We start from the raw sequence: 13753 nt of genomic DNA on the forward strand, positions 1-13753 counted from the left end.
TCTTGATTACATTTTCTTGAGCGCATTTCCGCATTCATTACAAGGAGCAGCTAAGGATTGGAAAGACTCTCTCCCTCTGAGATCCGTTACCGATTGGGGATATCTTGAGCATCAGTTTCTGAGCAAATTCTCCCTTGTGCAGTATGGTTACAGCAACGGTCTTGGATGGAATGACCCTACCTTGGAATGGTATAATGCTCCACAGCATCATTATCAAGAACCACCATTCCAGAGTACTTTCATGCCTCCACCAGTCCAGCAATACCAAAGTCAGCAATATGATGCTCCTGCCCAAATAGCTCCTCAGCCTTCTACTTCTGAGCCTACATTGCAGGAGTTGTTGGAGCAGATGACCATGCAGAACCTTCAGTTTCAGCAAGAGAACATGCAGTTCCAGCAAGAAATAGGAGCTGCCATTCAGAGTATGACTGATCAGATAGGGCAGATGGCCACTCAACTCACTGAGGAACAGTCTCAAGATTCAGAGTCATCATTTCAGACTGTTTGGATTCCAGATGATGATGGTGGCATCCACATAGGAGATGGGGAGCAGAGTTATGAGCTTACCACTGTGCAACCTACTTTCCCACCTTCAGATGTCCTTACTCTTGCATCTGAGGAGACTGATAAAGATCTTAAGGAACAGGCAGAAATAAGCAGTAATTCTGAACCAGGTAGACCACCTTCATTTCCCCACAATCTACCAATCTTCAAGGAAGTGGAGGTAAACATACCTAATTTTGACTATGCTGTTGATGAATATGTTGTTGATAGGTATGTTGATGATTGTATTGTTGATGAGTCTGTTTTTAATTCTTCCTCTCTGCATGATGAGAATCAATTTTTGATATCAAATTCGTATGTTTATTCTCCATGCACTGAACATGAATCTGAATCTGTGGTTGATATTGTTTCTGAATTTGAAATTGATTCATGTTCTGAGAGTTTATCTGTTGTTCAGCCTGTTACACTGGGATTGGGTGGTATACCCCTGCATGTCATTTCTTTGGAACCACATTGCACTAACCCTATTGCAGGAGGTACAAATGAATTTGATCAACAAACACCCACAGTGGACAACAAAGGTGCTGACACGGACAAAAGCTTCAAGATCAATAGGCACCTGCTGAACCCACTCATCAACAATCACTTCTTCTTAGATCCAACTGTGGAAGACATTTCCCTGCTCGATCAAATATGGAGGATGAAGCAGTTCTTCCTCAAAACTTCTTTGCTGGATCCATTGGTGGAAGACATCTCCCTACAAGTCCAAAATTGGCAACTGCCACCATGATCAGGGGAGTTTTCTTTCTCTCTTCTCCCCCTTTCCCTACTTTTATTGCACTTGTCCATGATCTGTTGACTGTTATGATTTCTGATCTTATGCTTATGACACATTGAGGACACTGTGTAGTTTAAGTGTGGTCTATTGGGGGAGATTTTTATTTTTCTTCGTTAGTTTTTGTTTTCTTGGTTAAATTTTTTTTTTCTTTTCTAGGTAGTTTTTGTTTTGTCTTGTATACAGTTTTACATGTTTCTCTTGATTTCTGGACTTTGTTTGGGTTGTAGACTTATCATTTCCTTCACTTGATTGATACTTATTTGTTTGAAATCCTTGCTTTTCTCTGCTTGGAAGATGATTATGATTTTTGAGAGTTGAATTGATTGTGACAGAATTACCCTGTGTGAGATTTGAGCCACTTTATGTTCTTTCTTGTGTGTGATATGTCTCCTGATTGCTTGCACATATGCCTTGGCTTGACTCTTGTTGATAATTCTTGATTGATATGCATGTTTGGAAGTGATAAAGGCACTTTTGTTTTTGAGCCTCTCTAGCCAAATAAGCTTACCTTGTTCTGATTCTTTGAAAACCCTTTTGAGCCTATACTTTCCTCATTTCTTTGTTTTGAAGCTCATACACTAGCTCTAAGTGAAAAACCATGATTACCTTAACCTTAGGAAATTTTGGAGCTTTGGAAGTGTTTTGGGAACAAGTGTGGTCTCCTTAGGGATTTTTATGAGTTGGCTAGTTGGTTCCTCTTCTTGTTTTGTGTTCAGAAATATGATTTATATCTCATCTCTTATAGTTGTGTGCTAAAGAGAGAAAAGAAAAGAGACAGGATGAAAAAAAAAATAGAGAAAAATGAGAAAAAAAAAATTAAAAAAAAATATTTTGTGAATAATGGAGTCAAGAAGAGGATTGAATTAGAGGTCTGGGTGTGATTTGACTGTGTTTACACTTGTTCCCCATTGCTCCTCTATTTCTTTTGGTTTGTAGCTTCTCATCCATATTTATCCTACCTTGTCCTTGGCCCCATTTCACCCATAAAAGACCTTTTGATTTGAACATGCATATGTTTTGAGTGTTGATATTAGAGGTTTGCCAAGTCTGTTGTTGTTTGCTTTCTTGAGTGCATTGAGTTGAAATTCTTTACCTTATACACTTGAGAGATACAGTGATAGTGCATCTGTGAGGTTCTGTTGCTTTTGATTCACCTCTTGAGCTGATTGATCATTTTGCCATGTCTTGAATTGATTGGATGATTTCATGAGTATCTGCTTTCTCTGATTCATTCTGTGTTGGAAATGTCTACTTCTTTTCTCTATCCAGATTTCTTGAGGACTGTGTAAATTCTGTTTGTTTCCTTGCGAGTCTTTGTTTTCTGTGTGCTAAGTTTGTGTCATACCCTAGATGTCCTTGGAACTGTTCCCTGATCTGCGTCTTGATTTTGCCCAGGAGTGCAAAAGACTAAGTGTGGTCTATTTTGATGAGTCAATATTTTGTTCACTTCACTTAGTTTATTATACTAGAATTAATCGGGGAATTGTGCTTAAATGTCTGGTATTTTCCCATTTTTCCTAATTGTGCTTAATTTGATCAGAAATTCTTATTTTAATTAATTTGAATGATTTGAGCTAATTATTTGCATTATTAATTGTAGGAAAAATTTCGGAAATACAATTTGGGACATTTAGAGGCTAAATAGTAATCTGAGGAGGTGTGGATTTAAATTATGGGAGTGCACATGGAGATGGGCTTGGTTGGAGAAGCTAAGAAGTGGTGCTGGAAGAAAAAGAGGCTCACGGCCTGCACCCAACAGAAGCACGAGCGTCCAACACTTCAGCGCACGTCCAGCAGCTTCAGCACACGCCCACGACGAGCGTCCAGCAGCTTCAGCACACGCCCACGACGAGCGTCCAGCAGATGGCACGCACGTCCTGATTTGGCTTCTCGCGGATAGCACGAGCGTCCAACACTTCAGCGCACGTCTAGCACGTCCGCACACATCCAGCACGAATGTCCAGCAGAGTGGAAGACAGCGCACGTCCAACACACTCCACAGCGCACGTCCGCACACATCCAGGCCGCACGTCCAATAGTTGCGGTCCAGCACACGCCCATTCTTTCACGCTCCCAGCTGATTCGCATCCAGCGCCTTCTTCCATTCAGCAACAGCGAAGCCACATGGGAAGCAGCGGTGCATCCAGTAGAGTCCAGGAGGCATCACGCATGAAGGAGCTTCACGGTCCAGCAGAGGAAGTGGTTTTCATTTTTCCAGAACTTGGTTTATGCACCTTTGGAGCTTTATTCCAGCAAGCACGTCCAGCAAGGAGAGCCACACGTGAAGGGGTGTCAAAAGCAAGCAGGTCCAGCATGCTTTGAAGACGTGGTGCTTGGCTTTGAAGGGAGATGCACACGGAGATTAGGAGTGTCACGGCCTGCACCAGCAGCTTCAACAAGGTCTCCACGGGAATTGAAGCACACGGCCCACACTTAGGAGGTGGCATCCAGCAAGCAAGGGTGTGATGGGCAGCTTTCTTAGGTGGCAAAAGAAGTAAGCACACGTCCAGCACACTCCACACGCATCCAACAATGTAGGGGTGCACTGTCTAGTGAGGCCCACCACGGCCCAAGGCCTGGGAAGCAGTTTTGGGGGTGCATCCAGCACTGATCCAGAAACGTGAGCGTCCATGGCAGCTTTCTTAGGTGGTGCGTGAAGAAAGAAGAAGCACACAGCAGCAGATGTTGCGTTGAAAAGAGGGAGGTGCACGAAGAAGCCAAATGAAAGTTGGTCCAGAGGAATGGGCGAGAAAAGGGCACAAGTCATCTTTCATTTTTGGAAGTTAAGACCCAGCCGCCACCTTGAGAGGCATTATTATCTTTCACTGAGAAAAAAAAAAGTACTGGAAAGATGGAGGGTGATGTAGCTTGAAGTTCTTGGTGCCTTCTCCTTCGGTTTTGTACACTTTTCCATTTAAGCTTTTATTCATCTGCTGTTATCATCTTTGGATTCTATAAACTGCACTCTGTATTCTGTTTGTGCAAGTTGTTATTGTAATTTGAAGCTTTGTAATTTCATTTTTGAAGTGTTTCATTTCTTTTCATTTGTGTTGAATAGTCACGGCTGTGTTAGTGTTAATTCTCCTTTCTTCATTTAGTTTTCTTTGATGCATTTGGGTGAATGTTTTTATTGTTCAAAGCTTGAAAGTTTCACGGCTGTCCAAAACAGAGAAAGAAGAATCACAGTACAGAAAATGGAGTTTACGGTTGATGCACTCATCTTCTTTGCTGTAATGTTTAATTTTCAATTTAGCTTTCTTGTTCTTTGTTGTAATAATTTCATGCACAATTTAATTTCTAAGCAAAGTTTGGTTTCAAATTCTGTTTCTAAATTTCCAGATTTTACTGTCTCTTTTTACTGCTGCAATTTAATTTCTGTTGTAATTTAATTTCAGTTGTTGTTTTCTGCAATTTAATTTCTGCTCTTCTTTATTTTTGCATGTTGATCATTTACTATAATTTTATTTTCTGTATTTTACTGCAGTGATTTTGATTCTGTTTTTACTGTTTTCTAAATTTATTGTTTTCTGTATTTACTATTTTCTGTATTTTATGTTTTTCTGTATTTTCGTTTTTTTTACTGTTCCAGATTTATTTTCACTGTTTCATGTTACTGTATTTTCGTTTTTTTACTGTTTTAATTTCATTTACTGTACCAATTTCATTTTACTGTTTTAAATTTCGTTTTACTGTTTTGAATTTTATTTCAACGCTTTTAATTTTTACCGCAACCAAAAAAAAAATCACAAACCCCCCACTACGTGTTTGATCTAAGACTGAACCCAAATTGGTCCTTGAGAGACGACCTAGGAGTCACTTCCTAGTAACTGTACTGCATTCTTATATGCACAACTTTTGTGGGAGGTGCGACCCTCTCATCACTGGGCGCCACTTTCTACGAAGACCTCGCGCTCGGGCGCCCCTCAAGAGGCGTTGGGCGCCACTTTTTGCGCAGGCCTCGCGCCTGGGCGCCCCAGAGGAAGGGGGTCGGGCGCCAATCCCCAGCACAGACCTCAATGCATCCAACATTAACAACACCACTTTTTCATAAAATATAAACATGTATAATTCATTAACTACCCCATATAGTAGAAAAACGAAAATGAACATGTGAATACGCATTCTCCATGCAACAACACATGAAACTTAAACCCAAAAGAAGAGTACATGCCTCAACATGTTAACTTTAATCCCAACACATAAGAAAGAAAGCATGCAACAACATTATATTGTTACCTTCTACCCATCATACACTATGTTATATCCCAAGTTAAACCCCTTACCTCAATTCCAAGCTAGCTTCCAAAGGCTCTTAGGTTTCTTTCCTCTTGGTCTCCTACAAGTGATGTCCAAAAACTCCAAGGCTAGGGTGGCTCTTCCTTTCTCTCCCAACTTGGTTGCTCTCCAAAATCTCTTTTCAACTCTCCAAGCTTTAACCTTCCCCAAGGTCACTTACAAGCCTCCTAAGTCTAGAAAACATGTATCCACCCAAGCAAAGTGGAAAACAACATGTGCCCATCCAAGCAAAGTGGAAAAAAAAAAAAGAAATAGCCCAAGCACTCATGAAACATTTCACGTGAATGAGGGAGTAATGGGAATAAAAGTTCCCTCTTGGAATCAAATAATGGAAGCATTAACTTAAAGTGCTTCTTAACTCATAGTGGGACCCACATGTCAAGGTGGAAATTAAAAAGAGCTAGGAGCCTTTTTGGTCTTAAGAGGGCTTGAACTTGAGACCAAGCACACACACCCTCCCATGCACACTCACATCAACCACTAGACCAGGCTCCATCCACTGATATAATAGCGCAAACAATTATACTTAAATACTCTTTCAACTTTTTCGAAATTTACTATGAAACCAATATTAATTTAATTTTCTTCCCTTCCTTAAATATTTCTCAACATTGTTTTTCATCACAATTTATTATATAATACCACAAAATAAAATACTTAAGGTAAGAAATCATTTATTTATACGGGTCTTACACATATCGTCGAAATACACATCCATACATCGACTGATCTGCCCAGCGAAGATCCTATCCATTAAACGCTGATAGGTGGCTCCGGCATTCTTCAAGCCGAAAGGCATAACCTCGTAACAAAAGTTTTCCTTTTCAGTGATGAACGTCGTCTTCTCTTGATCAGGTTCATACATGGGTATCTGGTTGTACCCAGAGTAAGCGTCTAGGAAGCTTAACATCTGGTGGCCGGAGGCACCGCCCACCAATGCATCTATGCTCGGCAAGGGATGAGAATCCTTAGGGCAGGCCTTGTTTAGGTTAGTGTAGTCGGTGCACATACGTCATTTCCTGCTCACTTTCTTCACCATGACCACATTGGCGAGCCAAGTGGTGTACGTCACTTCCCTAAATCATCTAGCCTCCTTCAACTTCCTCACCTCCTCTTCTACAACTCTTCTCTTATCCTCCCCCATCTGTCGCTTCTTCTACGCTACCGGTCACGCCTCTTTGAACAATGCCAATTTATGTGACATGACCGAGGGATGGATCCCCAGCATATCAGCGACCATCCAGGCAAATAGGTCTTGATTATTCCACAGAACGGACCAAATTTCTTTCTCCAATTCAAGCTCTAGCCCACGAGCCATAGCGGTGGTCTGGGAAGCACTTTTTCCTATCAAGACCGGCTGCGTCTCCCCTAGGGCTCCAACCGGTCTTCGGTGTTTGTTCGCGGGTCAAGGTCTACCATAGCCACTTCAGATCCGCTCGGCCTCCTCTTGTCGTGCGGGTATGAAGCTTCAGGCCTGCTGCATAACATTCCCTAGTCGTCTTCTGATACAATTGCCCCAAAGGCGTTCAGACATGGTCGGCCCAGTAGCACATTATAGGAGGTGTTGGCCTCCACGAGCAAGTATTTAACCCTCTGCTCCTCATTGTCCCGAGCGGTCCCCAGTCGAATGCGTAAATCAACATACCCCCTAGTATCCACCCTTTCGCCCGCGAAACCTACTATTTGCTCGTTGTACGGAAGAATGACGTCGTCCGATATGTCCATCTGCTGGAAGGTTTTTCAATAGAGGATGTTCACTGAACTTCCCTGGTCAACCAGCACCTTGCTCACACTGTAGCGGGCGATCTTTGTTATTATCACCATTGGATCATCTTGATCGGGGTCGGGCGCGTGAAAGTCCTCGTCTAAAAATGTAATGGGCGACATCATCCTCCGGGGTTTGTCAACCGCGTGAACGGATCGTAAGGCCCCGTACATGACGCTTCCAGGCGGATGAAGAAGATCCTCCCCCGGCGAAACTGCCAGATATCGTGTTGATATGTCCCGCCAAAGGACGATCGTGGCTCCTACTACGGCTCCGGCTTCTCCGCCTCTCAGATTGTGGCCGATCCATTCGGCCCCGCCGCGACCTTTCTTGTCTTTCCGGTCTTCTGGGACTGGTCCACCGTGGACTTGCTCGATCCAAGGGTACATGGGGACGGTCGATCCGCACATACTTCTTCAGTTGCCCCGCACGGATTAATTCTTCTATTTTATCCTTCAGGGTCACGCACTCCTCTATGGTGTGGCCCATGTTTTTATGATACAAACAGTGTTTATTACCGTCTGCCCCTGGTGGTGTGGGTCGTCTCTTTGGTTTTGGAATCAGCTCCGCACTTAGGGCTTCTTGGAAAATTTTCGCCTAAGGAGCGTTCAAGGGGGTGTATTGTTGGAATCGCGGTCCCCGGGGTGGTTCTCTCTGCTTAAACCCTTCGGACTTCCCAACCTGACCGCCCGATTTCCCTCTGTCGGTTTTCTCTCATCAGTCGCCCTCTCTCGCAGCTCTTCCATGGTTTTGGACGCTCGTCGGCAGACGCTGTCCTTGAATGGTCCAGGCTTAAGAGCAGGTAGGACGTACTGCAAGACGAGTTCCAGGCTTAAACCCTTCACCCGCCGAACGATCTTCTGATAGCGATCCATGAATGCTCTCAAAGTTTTTTCTTTCCCCTGACTAACTCAAAAATGGTGAAGTCTTGATGATATATTCATCTACTCTATCTATTATTTTTAATTTTTTTAAAATTTTGAGGGCACTCTTAATCACAACTAAAATCATTTCAATTACAGAAAGAATTAAATAATTTTAATTTGATAAAATGGTAAACCAAATTTGCTCTCACAACTTGAGATTGGTTCTATAGAAAATTTGAAATTACATGGTTAACCTTAGTGTCTTAAAAGGAAAATAATCTCATAACATTTAAAAGAATGTGATAATTAAAATTATAAAATTTAATTATAAAAAGTAAAATAAAAAGACAAAACAGTATAAGATTTCATTATATCATTACCTATTTTTAAATTCTAGTTAGTAACTATTAAATATTGTTTTTTTTAACGAACGGAGTATAGTTTGTTTTGGTTTTAGGTTAAAAAAAATATGTAATTTGTATTCTTTTGGATATTAAGTATGTCTTTAGAAAAACATTTTTATTTTCTTAACATGTAAATAGTTAATTTTAAAGAATAGAATAAAAGTTGAAAAAATAATAAACAATAAATAAACGTAAATATTCAATAATTTAAGTAAATAAAAATAGAATAGAAATGGAGATAAAATATTTTTAAAATTATTTAAAATAATTAATTTCATAAAAATAAAATAAAGGAAAGGTAAATTTCAAAGTACGTCCCACTAATCTTGTTTTTCACATTTACCTCATCTTTCCACGTAACAAAGAACTTTTTTTTAATTAAAAATAACTTTTTTTTTTACAAGAGTTGCTTTATCTTTTATCAATTTGATTGATGGGACCGTGTATCAATCAGATACACTTTGAAAATAAACAAACTGTCGAGAAAGCAAGAAAAGAAAACCACTTTGGCTTAGGTGCTCTCTTATTGCAACATGGCTGCAACAGAAGTGAAAACAAAGTTGTGTTTGCTTAGGAAGGAAAGGATTTCGTGGATGTTCTGGTGAGTTTCTTAGCATTGCCTTTACGTACTATTGCAAGACTTGTTGCTAAGGAGTCAAATATTCCGCCGGTGAAAGTTGGCAGCCTGAGTTCATTGTATGAGTGTATCACATCTTGAAGAAGAGCATCTATGGACACAGACTTGCAAAGAAATGCTTCTGCACCCAAGGACTTCTATGGAATCTTGTTGCCAACTCCTCAAACTCAACATCGACGACACTGACCCCACAAAGTATTTACTGTGTGAGGACATTGGGTGTTATAGAAAGCCAAGTGGGAGGCTTTTAAGCATTTTCAACAATCAAAGATGCAATTGTGGAAAACTAAAGAACAGAATAATTTACCCAGAAAATATTACTCTAAGAAAATGGTTTTCTTTAAGTAAATGGTTTTCTTTAAGTGTCAAAATCATTAAATTCAGCTTTTAGTGGAATCCATGTGTTACTGTGAGGGTTTAGAAAATTCAGAAAGTGGAACACAGGTGTGTGTATCTGGTTGACCGATCGATTTTTGAGGGTAGTATATAAGCAAAATTTTCAAACGTTGAGCTACTTTTGCATGCACCTCTTCTCTCCAGAATTCTAAGTTTCTCCTCCTTCTCTCTATAATCCTCCTTCTTCTCTCTAAAAATCCTCACTTTCTTCTTCTGTTGATCATCATCTAGGTCGTATTTGAATTCTTCTTTGGTGGCAAGAGTTTATTTTCCATCAATCTAGCTAATGTGCCAAGTGGGTAAGTAATTTCTCTATTCGTTAAAGTTTCTGTAATTTCTGATACATGCAAGCATTGTTCAGCTTGTATGTGTTCTTCGTCTATCTCTTTAAACCGGTTTCTGTTTTGATCCTCGGGTTGGTCCCTTTTCACCGATCAAAATTGTAGTGGGTTGCTTTAGAAGTGATTGCTGGTTATTCAAAGTGGTGGAGGCTTAGGAAATTCCTAGTCTATTCAAGGTAAGGGAAGCTAGTGGTTTAATTATATTTTCCTGTGTTTGGAATTTATGTGTGAATGTTTGCATGTATGAATGATGGATGTTGATTGAATTGTATTCATTGTGTTTGGCCGATACATGTGAACTGGATTGGAGTTCCTATAGTAGAACGTTCGGTCAATCTGGGTGGGAGAAGAGAATGTGTGAAAAGGTGAGTAGTGAGCAGAGTATAATAGGTTCAATGGAATAGGTTTAAAATAACTTAGAAATCACGTTTGGAGGGTTAGAGATTAAGGAAAATATCTTATTTTTGGTTTAAGAATTGTTATTCAAAGATTTGTTCTGTTGACTGTTCGCCTGTGTTATGTACTCAGTCATTAACTGGGTTCGGTCTATTAGCAGTATTATCTATTTATGACCATTCGGTCTAAATCGCAGTGTTCTAATATTAAACTAGTGTTCGGTCTGGATAGAGTATCCAATAACCTGTAAGTACTCGGTTTAGTATAATATTCGGTATAAGTTTTAAGAGTTTCAGTGTAAGTTATGAGTGTTGGTTTAAACTCTTTGGATTGAACTAAGAGCCTAGTAGTTGGTTTCTATGGTGGTCGGTCAATAATAGCGTTCGGTCAGTTTCCTTCTGTTTTGTCTATTATGAACCATTCGGTACTCTCGGTTAGGTAGTGTGAAGGTGTTCGGTCTCCAATGTTCACATGTTTTCTCTTTATTATATGAAAATTTAATTGATGAATGATTGTGTATGTTAAGAATTGAAGATTTATACTTTCAAATATTGTGGAAGAGAATTCCAAGGAGGAATGTCTCATAGATGGTTGTGGAATTGTAAAGTATGAATATGGATATGCTAAGTTGGTGTTCATCCTGATATTCTGAGTTACTCATTCTCAAGTAGAGAGGAGTAACTCATGAGTGAGAATGGCACGAGGTCCTACCGCCTCAGGGTGTCGAGGTAGGTAGTATGGGATTAACCTTGGGTAGTAGCTTGATTAGTGTCAGTTGTTACACTACCACAAGTGCAAGGACGACTGTAGCTACATATTCATACAATCCGGATGGTCAAGTCATAGTGTTCGGTTTATATATATATATTTATATGAATGATGATGTTTTGGTTGTATGTGACGAATTGTATTCATTGTTGTATGATGTACCGTTCGGTTTCATATAGACTGAACTTGCATGAAATGCATATATGTGTTTATAATTAAATTACAAATAGCTTACCCTATTTTCTTGTTCTGTCATGTCTTGTTCGTTCGGTTTTCTTTTCCCTTGCGATGATCATCCTGTGGATATGAGCAGAAGGTGGTGAGTGTTCAGTGGAGCAAGTGTTGGAAGGCGAAGATCCTGTCGCTTATAAGTTATGACCTCTCGGTCATCTGTTGTGCATAGTTTTGAATTGGACCGTTCGGTCAATAGATTTAGTATTCTTTTTGCAAACCGATCGGTTTATACAGTGCGTTGGATCACTGGTTGGTTTATTCCTCTATTTTGTATCAAACTTATGATATTCTGTAAATTTTTTAGTTTTATGGTTATTTTGGATAACTATAATAGTTAAATACTTGATTAATAACATATAATAACATGTGATTAATCTATGATATAGTATTAGGCTATATTTTGAGGAGGTTACATTAAGGAAACTGCTACTTTTATAATTTGTGACGATCTTTCCGTGTTGCCTAATGTTCTTGTAACAAGTGTAAATCTACTCCAGCAGCTTCGAATCAAAGACATGGATGCTATTGAGGAACTAACGGTAGATATCGGCAAGAGGGAGGTATGCTATATTGGTATAATATAATTTTTGCTATTCATTATGTTGTTAGTTTCATTACTTTCTCTCTGATTTGTTCTTTGTCTTTTCTATAGGTTGTTGATCTTCTCAAGTTGTCGTTGATATCAAAGAATCCTTTGACAGATTTTGTCTTTGAGAAGAAGCCACGTGTTGATGATTTTAACCCAATAAACCAGTCCTGGCTCGAGAGAGGAGATGAATCATCTGATGAAGGTAGAAAGATAGTTGTGAGGGCACTGGTAAGAAAATCAAATGAAAAGATTGTGTTTGCCGATGCAGAGGAAGATTTTGCTGACTTGCTTTTTAGTTTTATGACTTTACCTTTGGGTGGAGTGTTGCATATGTTGGAAGGAAAATCTTCTTTGAGTCCTGATAGATATTTAAGGTCACAGAGAGTGAAAAAGGAACTAGTTAATGCTAAATGTGCCCCTCAATTCGCCATCAATGGCCAGATATTACCAATTGGAGAGGTATCCTTGCCTAAGTATTGTTTCAATACTTTAAGGGATGGCCTTGTTGCTACTTCAACTACGCCTTCATTGAAGATTTGTGATCCAAAGTCCTGTATTGGGGATTCATGCAGTGGTAAAGGATTTGCCAAAGGACCATCAACGTTCATGGTGACAGATGACTTGGTTGTGACTCCGATGTCATCCATTTCTGCGGTTTCTTATCTAAATAGGTCACAAGTTCCTTTCTCAGACTTGGAGGAAAGGGTCATTAGCGTTGGTGTGAAGGAGGTAACACATCCTCTTATGCTGAGTTATTCATCACACACTATTACTTGAATCAAATAACAATAGTATATTCATGTCTGTTGATTTCATGGTGCAGGGATTGGCCATACTAAAAGCTTCCTTAACCTCAACATCTGCTTTGACACAAGGTCTCCAACAATTCACAAAAAACATTAAGGTGGAGATTTGATCAATTAAAATTTTTAGGTTATGATGTTATTTTGAAATGCCTACTTTTTAACATTGGTCTGACACTCTCTGGTTCAGTCAAATTTTCTGTTTGTTGTGTGAACCAATATTATAATGAATCTACTTTTGGCTTCATTTTCCTTAAAAATACTTGCGATGTACATTTTCTAATTGAATTGTTAACATGATAAAATCACTTTACATTTATCATCATTCCTCCATCTATCATTCCTCCATCTAGCAGCTAGGTCAGACTAACAAAAGTGTTATAGACCTCGACTTCTGATTGTATGTTACTTGTTATATCACATAATGTAAGAGTTTACATTTATTTTTATCATCTATTTTTTATATGATAAAACAGTATAATATATAACATTTGTTTACTTTTGCACATTTTATGAGAATTTTAAAATAATAATTAAATATATAAATATTTCCTTCGATAAAAGGTTCTTGAGTCTGTCATTTTATAAAATCTGATACTTTTTGGTAGGTATAAAATTTGAATACTTAATATTAATTATTTCGTGTCCCTCGAGGGGAGTCTTACACTGTTTTTGAATGTGCGTGGTCATAAAACACTTCAAATAATCGGTGAAAAATGTCACTACATTTGATAAATTATTTTTTTAAAAAAATATTTTGACGCTCTTCTTGTGCTATAATATTTTGTAAGAGTCTTTTGGATGCTCGTTAATTCGTAGTTATTGGTTCAAGAATTTGAAGGAAGCAGGTAATATTACTAATAACCATGCGCGCGTGATTTTTACAAATTGTGATTAACAATGTATGCATAGAGCT

At 39.1% G+C, this 13753-nt stretch overlaps 1 long non-coding RNA gene and 1 pseudogene across 2 annotated transcripts; both read left to right on the top strand.

The window, feature by feature from the left end:
• The first annotated feature begins 4136 nt into the window (after positions 1-4136).
• LOC148197511 (uncharacterized) lies at positions 4137-4674 on the top strand. 2 transcript variants are annotated; one of them, XR_015786465.1, is made up of 2 exons: positions 4137-4242; positions 4512-4674. It is a non-coding gene; the product is annotated as an uncharacterized LOC148197511 (long non-coding RNA). The 2 variants fall into 2 exon arrangements; XR_015786464.1 differs by having other exon boundaries at positions 4137-4237.
• A 4432-nt stretch (positions 4675-9106) lies between these two features.
• LOC148197512 (uncharacterized) lies at positions 9107-12950 on the top strand (annotated as a pseudogene).
• The last annotated feature ends 803 nt before the right edge of the window (positions 12951-13753 follow it).

This window comes from Vigna umbellata, chromosome 5, assembly GCF_029865625.1.
Source record: "Vigna umbellata cultivar VRB3 chromosome 5, Vumbellata_1.0, whole genome shotgun sequence".
Taxonomy (NCBI): Eukaryota; Viridiplantae; Streptophyta; class Magnoliopsida; order Fabales; family Fabaceae; genus Vigna; species Vigna umbellata.